The following is a 15,189-nucleotide window of genomic DNA, read 5'->3' on the forward strand; positions in this document are numbered from 1 at the left end:
ATAGTTTCACACATCCGTGGTGTCCAAATTCACTGAAAGTTGCCCCAACTTGTAAGCAACAAGCAACTACCCCAACAAGTAGCACTTGCCAAATGATTCAGACAGGTCAGAGCCATTGTTAGGGTATCAGTTGTAACAATAATGCTGAGTGACCTCTTCCCTATCAACCGTAAGAATTATCAATAAGCGTAAACAATCATTGCATACCTGCTATTGTACAAAGTCTTCAGTCAGATATTACCGCTTGCCCACTATTGAATTGTGAGATGCCAGACTCGGGCGTTGTTCATTTCAGTGTCTGGTTTGTTGTGGCTGTTACCCAAGCTTGTATGACAAGCTATGGAGCCGTTAAAAATCCAGGTATGTCACCTTAAAAAGTGTTGTCCTCTCCTGGAAACATTTGGGTCAAAATACTGCATGGGTTCCCTTTAAATCACTGCCCGTAGATATTCGACCAGTCAGACAAGTGTTTATACGACTAGCACACGACTCAACATAATGTGCATCGTGCACGGTCCACGACGCGCAGCTTCAAAGTGTCAGGATGGCCGAGCGGTCTAAGGCGCTGCGTTCAGGTCGCAGTCTCCCCTGGAGGCGTGGGTTCAAATCCCACTCCTGACATTTAGAGCCTTTGCTGCACTCTGTTGAGGGGTTATTTGGCTGTTCCTCTTTCAAGAAATCCCTTGAAATGTCCCTGCATAGTTTAGGGTGCCTGGGTTCAAGTTTGAACTCCTCCTTGTAGCCCATTCTGGGGTTCAAATTTGAGCTTCTTCTCCAGAGCAGAGCAGTCTTGGCAGAGCAGTCCAAGGTACTGCGTTAAGGTCGCAGTCTCCTCTGGAGGAGTGGGTTCAAATCCCACTTCTGACAACCTGACCAGTTGCTGCACCCTCGGTCGAGGGTCTGAAAGACTGCTTGTAACGTAGTTCCTCTTTGCATGGAATTCATTTTGAAGTAAGTCACTTGAAATGTTTAGTTTAGAACGCTTACAAACAGGTTTAAGCTTCTGTTTGCCACACTATGCTTAAGAGTTGTTCACTGAAGCCCATTCTAGTCCTAAACTATAACACTGTCTTGATTCTATGGCACGCTCCGTGGCCGGTTGCCGAGGGAACCAACTACACTGCCTCGTTGTGTTGCCGAAATACCTGAGCAGGGTCCCTAACGGAAGCCTATACATTCTGAAACAAAGTGCATGGATCAAATACGATCAGACAGTGGTCCATGCTGAAGCAAGGCTTTTTACGTAGTTGTGGCCGAGTGGTTAAGGCGATGGACTTGAAATCCATTGGGGTTTCCCCGCGCAGGTCCGAATCCTGCCAACTACGTCTGAGATTTGGTTTGTGATTCCAGTGCTGGGGTAGCAAGAGTGAGGACAAACCTGTCTGGATTCTTCCCTGAAACACCATGTACCTTAAATGCTATTAAAAGTTTACAGTTGTTGCATACCTGCTGTTGTACTGAGAATTTACCAATTGAACCAATGGATGCTTTTCATTCTGAGGGACCCAAGAGTCTGGTGTTGTTCCTTTAAACATTCAGGAGCTGCCCAGATGATGGTTCGCATCCAACCCACATCCAAATCCAAAGGGACAAAATCGCTGACGATCGTTAAGCAGTTCATGTGAATAAAGAAATAAAGAAAGAAAAAAACTGTACACAGAATAAATTACACCAAATGCACTGGGAACAGTTTAACTAAATCTTTATGAAGTGAAACAATATTACGGTTTCAACATTTCCTATTATTGCTGTCACTGAAAGGTACCAAAGCTTGCAGAAAACGACATTAAAACCGAAGTATATGTGATACAACTGGGCTAACATCCAGAGACACATTGCACAAGTCACAGAAGACGGTAAAGGCAAATGCACAGAGGAGACCACCCCAACGAGAAGCGCTTATGAATATATTGTAAATCAAGTTTAGAACGCTTACAAATAGGTTGAAGCTTCTGTTTGCCTCACTATGCTTAAGAGTTGTTCACTGAAGCCCATTCTAGGCTTAAACTACAACACTGTCTTGATTCTATGGCACTGTCCATGGATGGTTGCCGAGGGAACCGACTACACTGCCTCGTTGTGTTGCCGAAATGCCTGAGCAGGGTCCCTGACGGAAGCCTATACATTCTGAAACAAAGTGCATGGATCAAATACGATCAGACAGTGGTCCATGCTGAAGCACAGCCTTTTTACGTAGTTGTGGCCGAGTGGTTAAGGCGATGGACTAGAAATCCATTGGGGTTTCCCCGCGCAGGTTCGAATCCTGCCAACTACGTCTGCGATTTGGTTTGTGATTCCGTTGCTGGGGTAGACAGAATGACCACAAGCCTGACTGTATTCTTCACTGGAACACCATGTACCTTAAATGCTATTAAAAGTTTACAGTTGTTGCATACCTGCTGTTGTACTGGGAATTTACCAATTGAATGAATGCTTTTCATTCTGAGGGACCCAAGAGTCTGGTGTTGTTCCTTTAAACATTCAGGAGCTGCCCAGATGATGGTTCGCATCCAACCCACATCCAAATCCAAAGGGACAAAATCGCTGACGATCGTTAAGCAGTTCATGTGAATAAAGAAATAAAGAAAGAAAAAAACTTTACACAGAATAAATTACACCAAATACACTGGGAACAGTTTAACTAAATCTTTATGAAGTGAAACAATATTACGGTTTCAACATTTCCTATTATTGCTGTCACTGAAAGGTACCAAAGCTTGCAGAAAATGACATTAAAACCGAAGTATATGTGATACAACTGGGGTAACATCCAGAGACACATTGCACCAGTCACAGAAGACGGTAAAGGCAAATGCACAGAGGAGACCGCCCCAACGAGAAGCGCTTATGAATATATTGTAAATCAAGTGCTCCTATTTGAAGAAGTCTAATTGTGCTTTCTTTTGAAAGTATTGGATGTTGTCCGAACTGTTTAACGTTTTATCAATTGAAAAAATAAACGAATAAATAAATAAATTAATAAACAAAAAAATATCAATCAATCAATCAATCAATAAATAATAAAATGAAAAAAAAAAGGAAGTATCTTTAGTTGCTTCAATCACCCAAAAGCACCCCAACAAATAGCACTTACCATTCAGGAAGGTCAGAGCCATTGATAGAATAACGACCGTGACAATAAGACAGATGGGTGGTCTGCTTCTTTGCATCTTCTCCTGCCGCATTCACCACAACAAATATAATCACTACATTCCCGCTATCCTAGAAGTTGTCCACTGAGAATTTAGCAGTTGACCACCATTTCATTCTGAGGGGCCTGAGTCAAGTGTTGTTCCTTTGAATGCTCAGAGTCTGATCATAACTTGAGATGATTCACAGTCCAACCCACAGAATCCAATGTGACAATAGAAGTGATGACGGCAGATCACTCCATGTGAATGAACCAGGTGATTCACACATTGACAGGCAGTTATCACTCTAGATTGAGAGTAGGTACACAGCCAAATGATGCTTTCACTGATGTATTCAAAGGTATTGCTCTAAGAGATTTCAGCGTATGTTTCACTAAATATCTGTGCAAGAATTTTAAGAAATATTTATGAAGAGAAAGACTCAAGTTAGAATCTCAACAACGATGAATGTGATTATAGTTTCACACATCCGTGGTGTCCAAATTCACTGAAAGTTGCCCCAACTTGTAAGCAACAAGCAACTACCCCAACAAGTAGCACTTACCAAATGATTCAGACAGGTCAGAGCCATTGTTAGGGTATCAGTTGTAACAATAATGCTGAGTGACCTCTTCCCTATCAACCGTAAGAATTATCAATAAGCGTAAACAATCATTGCATACCTGCTATTGTACAAAGTCTTCAGTCAGATATTACCGCTTGCCCACTATTGAATTGTGAGATGCCAGACTCGGGCGTTGTTCATCTCAGTGTCTGGTTTGCTGTGGCTGTTACCCAAGCTTGTATGACAAGCTATGGAGCCGTTAAAAATCCAGGTATGTCACCTTAAAAAGTGTTGTCCTCTCCTGGAAACATTTGGGTCAAAATACTGCATGGGTTCCCTTTAAATCACTAGATATTCGACCAGTTAGACAAGTGTATATACGACTCATACGGTCAACATAATGTGCATCGTGCATGGTCCACGACGCACAGCGTCAGTGTGTAAGGATGGCCGAGCGGTCTAAGGCGCTGCGTTAAGGTCGCAGTCTCCTCTGGAGGCGTGGGTTCAAATCCCACTTCTGACAACCTGACCAGTTGCTGCACCCTCGGTCGAGGGTCTGAAAGACTGTTTGTAACGTAGTTCCTCTTTGCATGGAATTCATTTTGAAGTAAGTCACTTGAAATGTATAGTTTAGAACGCTTACAAACAGGTTTAAGCTTCTGTTTGCCACACTATGCTTAAGAGTTGTTCACTGAAGCCCATTCTAGTCCTAAACTATAACACTGTCTTGATTCTATGGCACGCTCCGTGGCTGGTTGCCGAGGGAACCAACTACACTGCCTCGTTGTGTTGCCGAAATACCTGAGCAGGGTCCCTAACGGAAGCCTATACATTCTGAAACAAAGTGCATGGATCAAATACGATCAGACAGTGGTCCATGCTGAAGCAAGGCTTTTTACGTAGTTGTGGCCGAGTGGTTAAGGCGGTGGACTTGAAATCCATTGGGGTTTCCCCGCGCAGGTCCGAATCCTGCCAACTACATCTGAGATTTGGTTTGTGATTCCAGTGCTGGGGTAGCAAGAGTGAGGACAAACCTGTCTGGATTCTTCCCTGAAACACCATGTACCTTAAATGCTATTAAAAGTTTACAGTTGTTGCATACCTGCTGTTGTACTGGGAATTTACCAATTGAATGAATGCTTTTCATTCTGAGGGACCCAAGAGTCTGGTGTTGTTCCTTTAAACATTCAGGAGCTGCCCAGATGATGGTTCGCATCCAACCCACATCCAAATCCAAAGGGACAAAATCGCTGACGATCGTTAAGCAGTTCATGTGAATAAAGAAATAAAGAAAGAAAAAAACTGTACACAGAATAAATTACACCAAATACACTGGGAACAGTTTAACTAAATCTTTATGAAGTGAAACAATATTACGGTTTCAACATTTCCTATTATTGCTGTCACTGAAAGGTACCAAAGCTTGCAGAAAATGACATTAAAACCGAAGTATATGTGATACAACTGGGGTAACATCCAGAGACACATTGCACCAGTCACAGAAGACGGTAAAGGCAAATGCACAGAGGAGACCGCCCCAACGAGAAGCGCTTATGAATATATTGTAAATCAAGTGCTCCTATTTGAAGAAGTCTAATTGTGCTTTCTTTTGAAAGTATTGGATGTTGTCCGAACTGTTTAACGTTTAATCAATTGAAAAAATAAACGAATAAATAAATAAATGAATAAACAAAAAAATATCAATCAATCAATAAATAAATAAATAATAAAATGAAAAAAAAGGAAGTATCTTTAGTTGCTTCAATCACCCAACAGCACCCCAACAAATAGCACTTACCATTCAGGAAGGTCAGAGCCATTGATAGAATAACGACCGTGACAATAAGACAGATGGGTGGTCTGCTTCTTTGCATCTTCTCCTGCCGCATTCACCACAACAAATATAATCACTACATTCCCGCTATCCTAGAAGTTGTCCACTGAGAATTTAGCAGTTGACCACCATTTCATTCTGAGGGGCCTGAGTCAAGTGTTGTTCCTTTGAATGCTCAGAGTCTGATCATAACTTGAGATGATTCACAGTCCAACCCACAGAATCCAATGTGACAATAGAAGTGATGATGGCAGATCACTCCATGTGAATGAACCAGGTGATTCACACATTGACAGGCAGTTATCACTCTAGATTGAGAGTAGGTACACAGCCAAATGATGCTTTCACTGATGTATTCAAAGGTATTGCTCTAAGAGATTTCAGCGTATGTTTCACTAAATATCTGTGCAAGAATTTTAAGAAATATTTATGAAGAGAAAGACTCAAGTTAGAATCTCAACAACGATGAATGTGATTATAGTTTCACACATCCGTGGTGTCCAAATTCACTGAAAGTTGCCCCAACTTGTAAGCAACAAGCAACTACCCCAACAAGTAGCAAACTTGCCAATTGATTCAGACAGGTCAGAGCCATTGTTAGGGTATCAGTTGTAACAATAATGCTGAGTGACCTCTTCCCTATCAACCGTAAGAATTATCAATAAGAGTAAACAATCATTGCATACCTGCTATTGTACAAAGTCTTCAGTCAGATATTACCGCTTGCCCACTATTGAATTGTGAGATGCCAGACTCGGGCGTTGTTCATCTCAGTGTCTGGTTTGCTGTGGCTGTTACCCAAGCTTGTATGACAAGCTATGGAGCCGTTAAAAATCCAGGTATGTCACCTTAAAAAGTGTTGTCCTCTCCTGGAAACATTTGGGTCAAAATACTGCATGGGTTCCCTTTAAATCACTGCCCGTAGATATTCGACCAGTCAGACAAGTGTTTATACGACTAGCACACGACTCAACATAATGTGCATCGTGCACGGTCCACGACGCGCAGCTTCAACGTGTCAGGATGGCCGAGCGGTCTCCCCTGGAGGCGTGGGTTTATATCCCGCTCCTGACATTTAGAGCCTTTGCTGCACTCTGTTGAGGGGTTGTTTGGCTGTTCCTCTTTCAAGAAATCCCTTGAAATGTCCCTGCATAGTTTAGGGTTCAAGTTTGAACTCCTCCTTGTAGCCCATTCTGGGGTTCAAACTTGAGCTTCTTCTCCAGATCAGGATGGCAGAGCAGTCCAAGGTGCTGCGTTCAGGTAGCAGTCTGGAGGCGTGGACTCAAATCCCACTTCTGACAATCAGCCCAGTTGCTGCACCCTCGGTCGAGGGTCTGAAAGACTGTTTGTAACGTAGTTCCTCTTTGCATGGAATTCATTTTGAAGTAAGTCACTTGAAATGTATAGTTTAGAACGCTTACAAACAGGTTTAAGCTTCTGTTTGCTACACTATGCTTAAGAGTTGTTCACTGAAGCCCATTCTAGTCCTAAACTATAACACTGTCTTGATTCTATGGCACGCTCCGTGGCTGGTTGCCGAGGGAACCAACTACACTGCCTCGTTGTGTTGCCGAAATACCTGAGCAGGGTCCCTAACGGAAGCCTATACATTCTGAAACAAAGTGCATGGATCAAATACGATCAGACAGTGGTCCATGCTGAAGCAAGGCTTTTTACGTAGTTGTGGCCGAGTGGTTAAGGCGATGGACTTGAAATCCATTGGGGTTTCCCCGCGCAGGTCCGAATCCTGCCAACTACGTCTGAGATTTGGTTTGTGATTCCAGTGCTGGGGTAGCAAGAGTGAGGACAAACCTGTCTGGATTCTTCCCTGAAACACCATGTACCTTAAATGCTATTAAAAGTTTACAGTTGTTGCATACCTGCTGTTGTACTGAGAATTTACCAATTGAACCAATGGATGCTTTTCATTCTGAGGGACCCAAGAGTCTGGTGTTGTTCCTTTAAACATTCAGGAGCTGCCCAGATGATGGTTCGCATCCAACCCACATCCAAATCCAAAGGGACAAAATCGCTGACGATCGTTAAGCAGTTCATGTGAATAAAGAAATAAAGAAAGAAAAAAACTGTACACAGAATAAATTACACCAAATGCACTGGGAACAGTTTAACTAAATCTTTATGAAGTGAAACAATATTACGGTTTCAACATTTCCTATTATTGCTGTCACTGAAAGGTACCAAAGCTTGCAGAAAACGACATTAAAACCGAAGTATATGTGATACAACTGGGCTAACATCCAGAGACACATTGCACAAGTCACAGAAGACGGTAAAGGCAAATGCACAGAGGAGACCACCCCAACGAGAAGCGCTTATGAATATATTGTAAATCAAGTTTAGAACGCTTACAAATAGGTTGAAGCTTCTGTTTGCCTCACTATGCTTAAGAGTTGTTCACTGAAGCCCATTCTAGGCTTAAACTACAACACTGTCTTGATTCTATGGCACTGTCCATGGATGGTTGCCGAGGGAACCGACTACACTGCCTCGTTGTGTTGCCGAAATGCCTGAGCAGGGTCCCTGACGGAAGCCTATACATTCTGAAACAAAGTGCATGGATCAAATACGATCAGACAGTGGTCCATGCTGAAGCACAGCTTTTTTTACGTAGTTGTGGCCGAGTGGTTAAGGCGATGGACTAGAAATCCATTGGGGTTTCCCCGCGCAGGTTCGAATCCTGCCAACTACGTCTGCGATTTGGTTTGTGATTCCATTGCTGGGGTAGACAGAATGACCACAAGCCTGACTGTATTCTTCACTGGAACACCATGTACCTTAAATGCTATTAAAAGTTTACAGTTGTTGCATACCTGCTGTTGTACTGGGAATTTGCCAATTGAACCAATGGATGCTTTTCATTCTGAGGGACCCAAGAGTCTGGTGTTGTTCCTTTAAACATTCAGGAGCTGCCCAGATGATGGTTCGCATCCAACCCACATCCAAATCCAAAGGGACAAAAGCGCTGACGATCGTTAAGCAGTTCATGTGAATAAAGAAATAAAGAAAGAAAAAAACTGTACACAGAATAAATTACAACAAATACACTGGGAACAGTTCAACTAAATCTTTATGAAGTGAAACAATATTACGGTTTCAACATTTCCTATTATTGCTGTCACTGAAAGGTACCAAAGCTTGTAGAAAATGACATTAAAACCAAAGTATATGTGATACAACTGGGGTAACATCCAGAGACACATTGCACCAGTCACAGAAGACGGTAAAGGCAAATACACAGAGGAGACCGCCCCAACGAGAAGCGCTTATGAATATATTGTAAATCAAGTGCTCCTATTTGAAGAAATCTAATTGTGCTTCCTTTTGAAAGTATTGGATGTTGTCCGAACTGTTTAACGTTTAATCAATTGAAAAAATAAACTAATAAATAAATAAATGAATAAACAAAATAATATCAATCAATCAATCAATCAAAAAATAATAAAATGAAAAAAAAAGGAAGTATCTTTAGTTGCTTCAATCATCCAAAAGCACCCCAACAAATAGCACTTACCATTCAGGAAGGTCAGAGCCATTGATAGAATAACGACTGTGACAATAAGACAGATGGGTGGTCTGCTTCTTTGCATCTTCTCCTGCCGTATTCACCACAACAAATATAATCACTACATTCCCGCTATCCTAGAAGTTGTCCACTGAGAATTTAGCAGTTGACCACCATTTCATTCTGAGGGGCCTGAGTCAAGTGTTGTTCCTTTGAATGCTCAGAGTCTGATCATAACTTGAGATGATTCACAGTCCAACCCACAGAATCCAATGTGACAATAGAAGTGATGACGGCAGATCACTCCATGTGAATGAACCAGGTGATTCACACATTGACAGGCAGTTATCACTCTAGATTGAGAGTAGGTACACAGCCAAATGATGCTTTCACTGATGTATTCAAAGGTATTGCTCCAAGAGATTTCAGCGTATGTTTCACTAAATATCTGTGCAAGAATTTTAAGAAATATTTATGAAGAGAAAGACTCAAGTTAGAATCTCAACAACGATGAATGTGATTATAGTTTCACACATCCGTGGTGTCCAAATTCACTGAAAGTTGCCCCAACTTGTAAGCAACAAGCAACTACCCCAACAAGTAGCACTTGCCAAATGATTCAGACAGGTCAGAGCCATTGTTAGGGTATCAGTTGTAACAATAACGCTGAGTGACCTCTTCCCTATCAACCGTAAGAATTATCAATAAGCGTAAACAATCATTGCATACCTGCTATTGTACAAAGTCTTCAGTCAGATATTACCGCTTGCCCACTATTGAATTGTGAGATGCCAGACTCGGGCGTTGTTCATTTCAGTGTCTGGTTTGTTGTGGCTGTTACCCAAGCTTGTATGACAAGCTATGGAGCTGTTAAAAGTCCAGGTATGTCACCTTAAAAAGTGTTGTCCTCTCCTGGAAACATTTGGGTCAAAATACTGCATGGGTTCCCTTTAAATCACTGCCCGTAGATATTCGACCAGTCAGACAAGTGTTTATACGACTAGCACACGACTCAACATAATGTGCATCGTGCACGGTCCACGACGCGCAGCTTCAAAGTGTCAGGATGGCCGAGCGGTCTAAGGCGCTGTGTTCAGGTTGCAGTCTCCCCTGGAGGCGTGGGTTCAAATCCCACTCCTGACATTTAGAGCCTTTGCTGCACTCTGTTGAGGGGTTATTTGGCTGTTCCTCTTTCAAGAAATCCCTTGAAATGTCCCTGCATAGTTTAGGGTAAATTCTAGTTTAGGGTAAATTAGGGTGCCTGGGTTCAAGTTTGAACTCCTCCTTGTAGCCCATTCTGGGGTTCAAACTTGAGCTTCTTCTCCAGAGCAGAGCAGTCTTGGCAGAGCAGTCCAAGGTACTGCGTTAAGGTCGCAGTCTCCTCTGGAGGCGTGGGTTCAAATCCCACTCCTGACATTTAGAGCCTTTGCAGATGATGGTACTCTGTTGAGGGGTTATTTGGCTGTTCCTCTTTCAAGAAATCCCTTGAAATGTCCCTGCATAGTTTAGGGTGCCTGGGTTCAAGTTTGAACTCCTCCTTGTAGCCCATTCTGAGGTTCAAACTTGAGCTTCTTCTCCAGAGCAGAGCAGTCCAAGGTGCTGCGTTAAGGTCGCAGTCTCCTCTGGAGGAGTGGGTTCAAATCCCACTTCTGACAACCTGACCAGTTGCTGCACCCTCGGTCGAGGGTCTGAAAGACTGTTTGTAACGTAGTTCCTCTTTGCATGGAATTCATTTTGAAGTAAGTCACTTGAAATGTTTAGTTTAGAACGCTTACAAACAGGTTTAAGCTTCTGTTTGCCACACTATGCTTAAGAGTTGTTCACTGAAGCCCATTCTAGTCCTAAACTATAACACTGTCTTGATTCTATGGCACGCTCCGTGGCCGGTTGCCGAGGGAACCAACTACACTGCCTCGTTGTGTTGCCGAAATACCTGAGCAGGGTCCCTAACGGAAGCCTATACATTCTGAAACAAAGTGCATGGATCAAATACGATCAGACAGTGGTCCATGCTGAAGCAAGGCTTTTTACGTAGTTGTGGCCGAGTGGTTAAGGCGATGGACTTGAAATCCATTGGGGTTTCCCCGCGCAGGTCCGAATCCTGCCAACTACGTCTGAGATTTGGTTTGTGATTCCAGTGCTGGGGTAGCAAGAGTGAGGACAAACCTGTCTGGATTCTTCCCTGAAACACCATGTACCTTAAATGCTATTAAAAGTTTACAGTTGTTGCATACCTGCTGTTGTACTGAGAATTTACCAATTGAACCAATGGATGCTTTTCATTCTGAGGGACCCAAGAGTCTGGTGTTGTTCCTTTAAACATTCAGGAGCTGCCCAGATGATGGTTCGCATCCAACCCACATCCAAATCCAAAGGGACAAAATCGCTGACGATCGTTAAGCAGTTCATGTGAATAAAGAAATAAAGAAAGAAAAAAACTGTACACAGAATAAATTACACCAAATGCACTGGGAACAGTTTAACTAAATCTTTATGAAGTGAAACAATATTACGGTTTCAACATTTCCTATTATTGCTGTCACTGAAAGGTACCAAAGCTTGTAGAAAATGACATTAAAACCAAAGTATATGTGATACAACTGGGGTAACATCCAGAGACACATTGCACCAGTCACAGAAGACGGTAAAGGCAAATACACAGAGGAGACCGCCCCAACGAGAAGCGCTTATGAATATATTGTAAATCAAGTGCTCCTATTTGAAGAAATCTAATTGTGCTTTCTTTTGAAAGTATTGGATGTTGTCCGAACTGTTTAACGTTTAATCAATTGAAAAAATAAACTAATAAATAAATAAATGAATAAACAAAATAATATCAATCAATCAATCAATCAATCAAAAAATAATAAAATGAAAAAAAAAGGAAGTATCTTTAGTTGCTTCAATCATCCAAAAGCACCCCAACAAATAGCACTTACCATTCAGGAAGGTCAGAGCCATTGATAGAATAACGACTGTGACAATAAGACAGATGGGTGGTCTGCTTCTTTGCATCTTCTCCTGCCGTATTCACCACAACAAATATAATCACTACATTCCCGCTATCCTAGAAGTTGTCCACTGAGAATTTAGCAGTTGACCACCATTTCATTCTGAGGGGCCTGAGTCAAGTGTTGTTCCTTTGAATGCTCAGAGTCTGATCATAACTTGAGATGATTCACAGTCCAACCCACAGAATCCAATGTGACAATAGAAGTGATGATGGCAGATCACTCCATGTGAATGAACCAGGTGATTCACACATTGACAGGCAGTTATCACTCTAGATTGAGAGTAGGTACACAGCCAAATGATGCTTTCACTGATGTATTCAAAGGTATTGCTCCAAGAGATTTCAGCGTATGTTTCACTAAATATCTGTGCAAGAATTTTAAGAAATATTTATGAAGAGAAAGACTCAAGTTAGAATCTCAACAACGATGAATGTGATTATAGTTTCACACATCCGTGGTGTCCAAATTCACTGAAAGTTGCCCCAACTTGTAAGCAACAAGCAACTACCCCAACAAGTAGCACTTGCCAAATGATTCAGACAGGTCAGAGCCATTGTTAGGGTATCAGTTGTAACAATAATGCTGAGTGACCTCTTCCCTATCAACCGTAAGAATTATCAATAAGCGTAAACAATCATTGCATACCTGCTATTGTACAAAGTCTTCAGTCAGATATTACCGCTTGCCCACTATTGAATTGTGAGATGCCAGACTCGGGCGTTGTTCATTTCAGTGTCTGGTTTGTTGTGGCTGTTACCCAAGCTTGTATGACAAGCTATGGAGCTGTTAAAAGTCCAGGTATGTCACCTTAAAAAGTGTTGTCCTCTCCTGGAAACATTTGGGTCAAAATACTGCATGGGTTCCCTTTAAATCACTGCCCGTAGATATTCGACCAGTCAGACAAGTGTTTATACGACTAGCACACGACTCAACATAATGTGCATCGTGCACGGTCCACGACGCGCAGCTTCAAAGTGTCAGGATGGCCGAGCGGTCTAAGGCGCTGCGTTCAGGTCGCAGTCTCCCCTGGAGGCGTGGGTTCAAATCCCACTCCTGACATTTAGAGCCTTTGCTGCACTCTGTTGAGGGGTTATTTGGCTGTTCCTCTTTCAAGAAATCCCTTGAAATGTCCCTGCATAGTTTAGGGTGCCTGGGTTCAAGTTTGAACTCCTCCTTGTAGCCCATTCTGGGGTTCAAACTTGAGCTTCTTCTCCAGAGCCGAGCAGTCTTGGCAGAGCAGTCCAAGGTACTGCGTTAAGGTCGCAGTCTCCTCTGGAGGAGTGGGTTCAAATCCCACTTCTGACAACCTGACCAGTTGCTGCACCCTCGGTCGAGGGTCTGAAAGACTGTTTGTAACGTAGTTCCTCTTTGCATGGAATTCATTTTGAAGTAAGTCACTTGAAATGTTTAGTTTAGAACGCTTACAAACAGGTTTAAGCTTCTGTTTGCCACACTATGCTTAAGAGTTGTTCACTGAAGCCCATTCTAATCCTAAACTATAACACTGTCTTGATTCTATGGCACGCTCCGTGGCCGGTTGCCGAGGGAACCAACTACACTGCCTCGTTGTGTTGCCGAAATACCTGAGCAGGGTCCCTAACGGAAGCCTATACATTCTGAAACAAAGTGCATGGATCAAATACGATCAGACAGTGGTCCATGCTGAAGCAAGGCTTTTTACGTAGTTGTGGCCGAGTGGTTAAGGCGATGGACTTGAAATCCATTGGGGTTTCCCCGCGCAGGTCCGAATCCTGCCAACTACGTCTGAGATTTGGTTTGTGATTCCAGTGCTGGGGTAGCAAGAGTGAGGACAAACCTGTCTGGATTCTTCCCTGAAACACCATGTACCTTAAATGCTATTAAAAGTTTACAGTTGTTGCATACCTACTGTTGTACTGAGAATTTACCAATTGAACCAATGGATGCTTTTCATTCTGAGGGACCCAAGAGTCTGGTGTTCCTTTAAACATTCAGGAGCTGCCCAGATGATGGTTCGCATCCAACCCACATCCAAATCCAAAGGGACAAAATCGCTGACGATCGTTAAGCAGTTCATGTGAATAAAGAAATAAAGAAAGAAAAAAACTGTACACAGAATAAATTACACCAAATGCACTGGGAACAGTTTAACTAAATCTTTATGAAGTGAAACAATATTACGGTTTCAACATTTCCTATTATTGCTGTCACTGAAAGGTACCAAAGCTTGCAGAAAACGACATTAAAACCGAAGTATATGTGATACAACTGGGCTAACATCCAGAGACACATTGCACAAGTCACAGAAGACGGTAAAGGCAAATGCACAGAGGAGACCACCCCAACGAGAAGCGCTTATGAATATATTGTAAATCAAGTTTAGAACGCTTACAAATAGGTTGAAGCTTCTGTTTGCCTCACTATGCTTAAGAGTTGTTCACTGAAGCCCATTCTAGGCTTAAACTACAACACTGTCTTGATTCTATGGCACTGTCCATGGATGGTTGCCGAGGGAACCGACTACACTGCCTCGTTGTGTTGCCGAAATGCCTGAGCAGGGTCCCTGACGGAAGCCTATACATTCTGAAACAAAGTGCATGGATCAAATACGATCAGACAGTGGTCCATGCTGAAGCACAGCCTTTTTACGTAGTTGTGGCCGAGTGGTTAAGGCGATGGACTAGAAATCCATTGGGGTTTCCCCGCGCAGGTTCGAATCCTGCCAACTACGTCTGCGATTTGGTTTGTGATTCCGTTGCTGGGGTAGACAGAATGACCACAAGCCTGACTGTATTCCTCACTGGAACACCATGTACCTTAAATGCTATTAAAAGTTTACAGTTGTTGCATACCTGCTGTTGTACTGGGAATTTGCCAATTGAACCAATGGATGCTTTTCATTCTGAGGGACCCAAGAGTCTGGTGTTGTTCCTTTAAACATTCAGGAGCTGCCCAGATGATGGTTCGCATCCAACCCACATCCAAATCCAAAGGGACAAAAGCGCTGACGATCGTTAAGCAGTTCATGTGAATAAAGAAATAAAGAAAGAAAAAAACTGTACACAGAATAAATTACACCAAATACACTGGGAACAGTTTAACTAAATCTTTATGAAGTGAAACAATATTACGGTTTCAACATT

At 42.5% G+C, this 15,189-nt stretch overlaps 12 non-coding genes across 12 annotated transcripts; all 12 read left to right on the plus strand.

The window, feature by feature from the left end:
- The first annotated feature begins 538 nt into the window (after positions 1-538).
- trnal-cag (transfer RNA leucine (anticodon CAG)) lies at positions 539-621 on the plus strand. The gene has a single exon. It is a non-coding gene; the product is annotated as a tRNA-Leu (tRNA).
- Positions 622-1,243: 622 nt separating this feature from the next.
- On the plus strand, positions 1,244-1,325 carry trnas-uga (transfer RNA serine (anticodon UGA)). The gene has a single exon. It is a non-coding gene; the product is annotated as a tRNA-Ser (tRNA).
- An 868-nt stretch (positions 1,326-2,193) lies between these two features.
- trnas-aga (transfer RNA serine (anticodon AGA)) lies at positions 2,194-2,275 on the plus strand. The gene has a single exon. It is a non-coding gene; the product is annotated as a tRNA-Ser (tRNA).
- Positions 2,276-4,136: 1,861 nt separating this feature from the next.
- Positions 4,137-4,219, plus strand: trnal-aag (transfer RNA leucine (anticodon AAG)). Its single transcript has one exon. It is a non-coding gene; the product is annotated as a tRNA-Leu (tRNA).
- Positions 4,220-4,595: 376 nt separating this feature from the next.
- Positions 4,596-4,677, plus strand: trnas-uga (transfer RNA serine (anticodon UGA)). The gene has a single exon. It is a non-coding gene; the product is annotated as a tRNA-Ser (tRNA).
- A 2,530-nt stretch (positions 4,678-7,207) lies between these two features.
- trnas-uga (transfer RNA serine (anticodon UGA)) lies at positions 7,208-7,289 on the plus strand. The gene has a single exon. It is a non-coding gene; the product is annotated as a tRNA-Ser (tRNA).
- Positions 7,290-8,158: 869 nt separating this feature from the next.
- trnas-aga (transfer RNA serine (anticodon AGA)) lies at positions 8,159-8,240 on the plus strand. The gene has a single exon. It is a non-coding gene; the product is annotated as a tRNA-Ser (tRNA).
- A 1,873-nt stretch (positions 8,241-10,113) lies between these two features.
- Positions 10,114-10,196, plus strand: trnal-cag (transfer RNA leucine (anticodon CAG)). The gene has a single exon. It is a non-coding gene; the product is annotated as a tRNA-Leu (tRNA).
- Positions 10,197-11,084: 888 nt separating this feature from the next.
- On the plus strand, positions 11,085-11,166 carry trnas-uga (transfer RNA serine (anticodon UGA)). The gene has a single exon. It is a non-coding gene; the product is annotated as a tRNA-Ser (tRNA).
- Positions 11,167-13,043: 1,877 nt separating this feature from the next.
- Positions 13,044-13,126, plus strand: trnal-cag (transfer RNA leucine (anticodon CAG)). The gene has a single exon. It is a non-coding gene; the product is annotated as a tRNA-Leu (tRNA).
- A 622-nt stretch (positions 13,127-13,748) lies between these two features.
- Positions 13,749-13,830, plus strand: trnas-uga (transfer RNA serine (anticodon UGA)). Its single transcript has one exon. It is a non-coding gene; the product is annotated as a tRNA-Ser (tRNA).
- Positions 13,831-14,695: 865 nt separating this feature from the next.
- Positions 14,696-14,777, plus strand: trnas-aga (transfer RNA serine (anticodon AGA)). The gene has a single exon. It is a non-coding gene; the product is annotated as a tRNA-Ser (tRNA).
- The last annotated feature ends 412 nt before the right edge of the window (positions 14,778-15,189 follow it).

Source organism: Ictalurus punctatus, chromosome 13 (assembly GCF_001660625.3).
Source record: "Ictalurus punctatus breed USDA103 chromosome 13, Coco_2.0, whole genome shotgun sequence".
In the NCBI taxonomy this organism is placed as follows: Eukaryota; Metazoa; Chordata; class Actinopteri; order Siluriformes; family Ictaluridae; genus Ictalurus; species Ictalurus punctatus.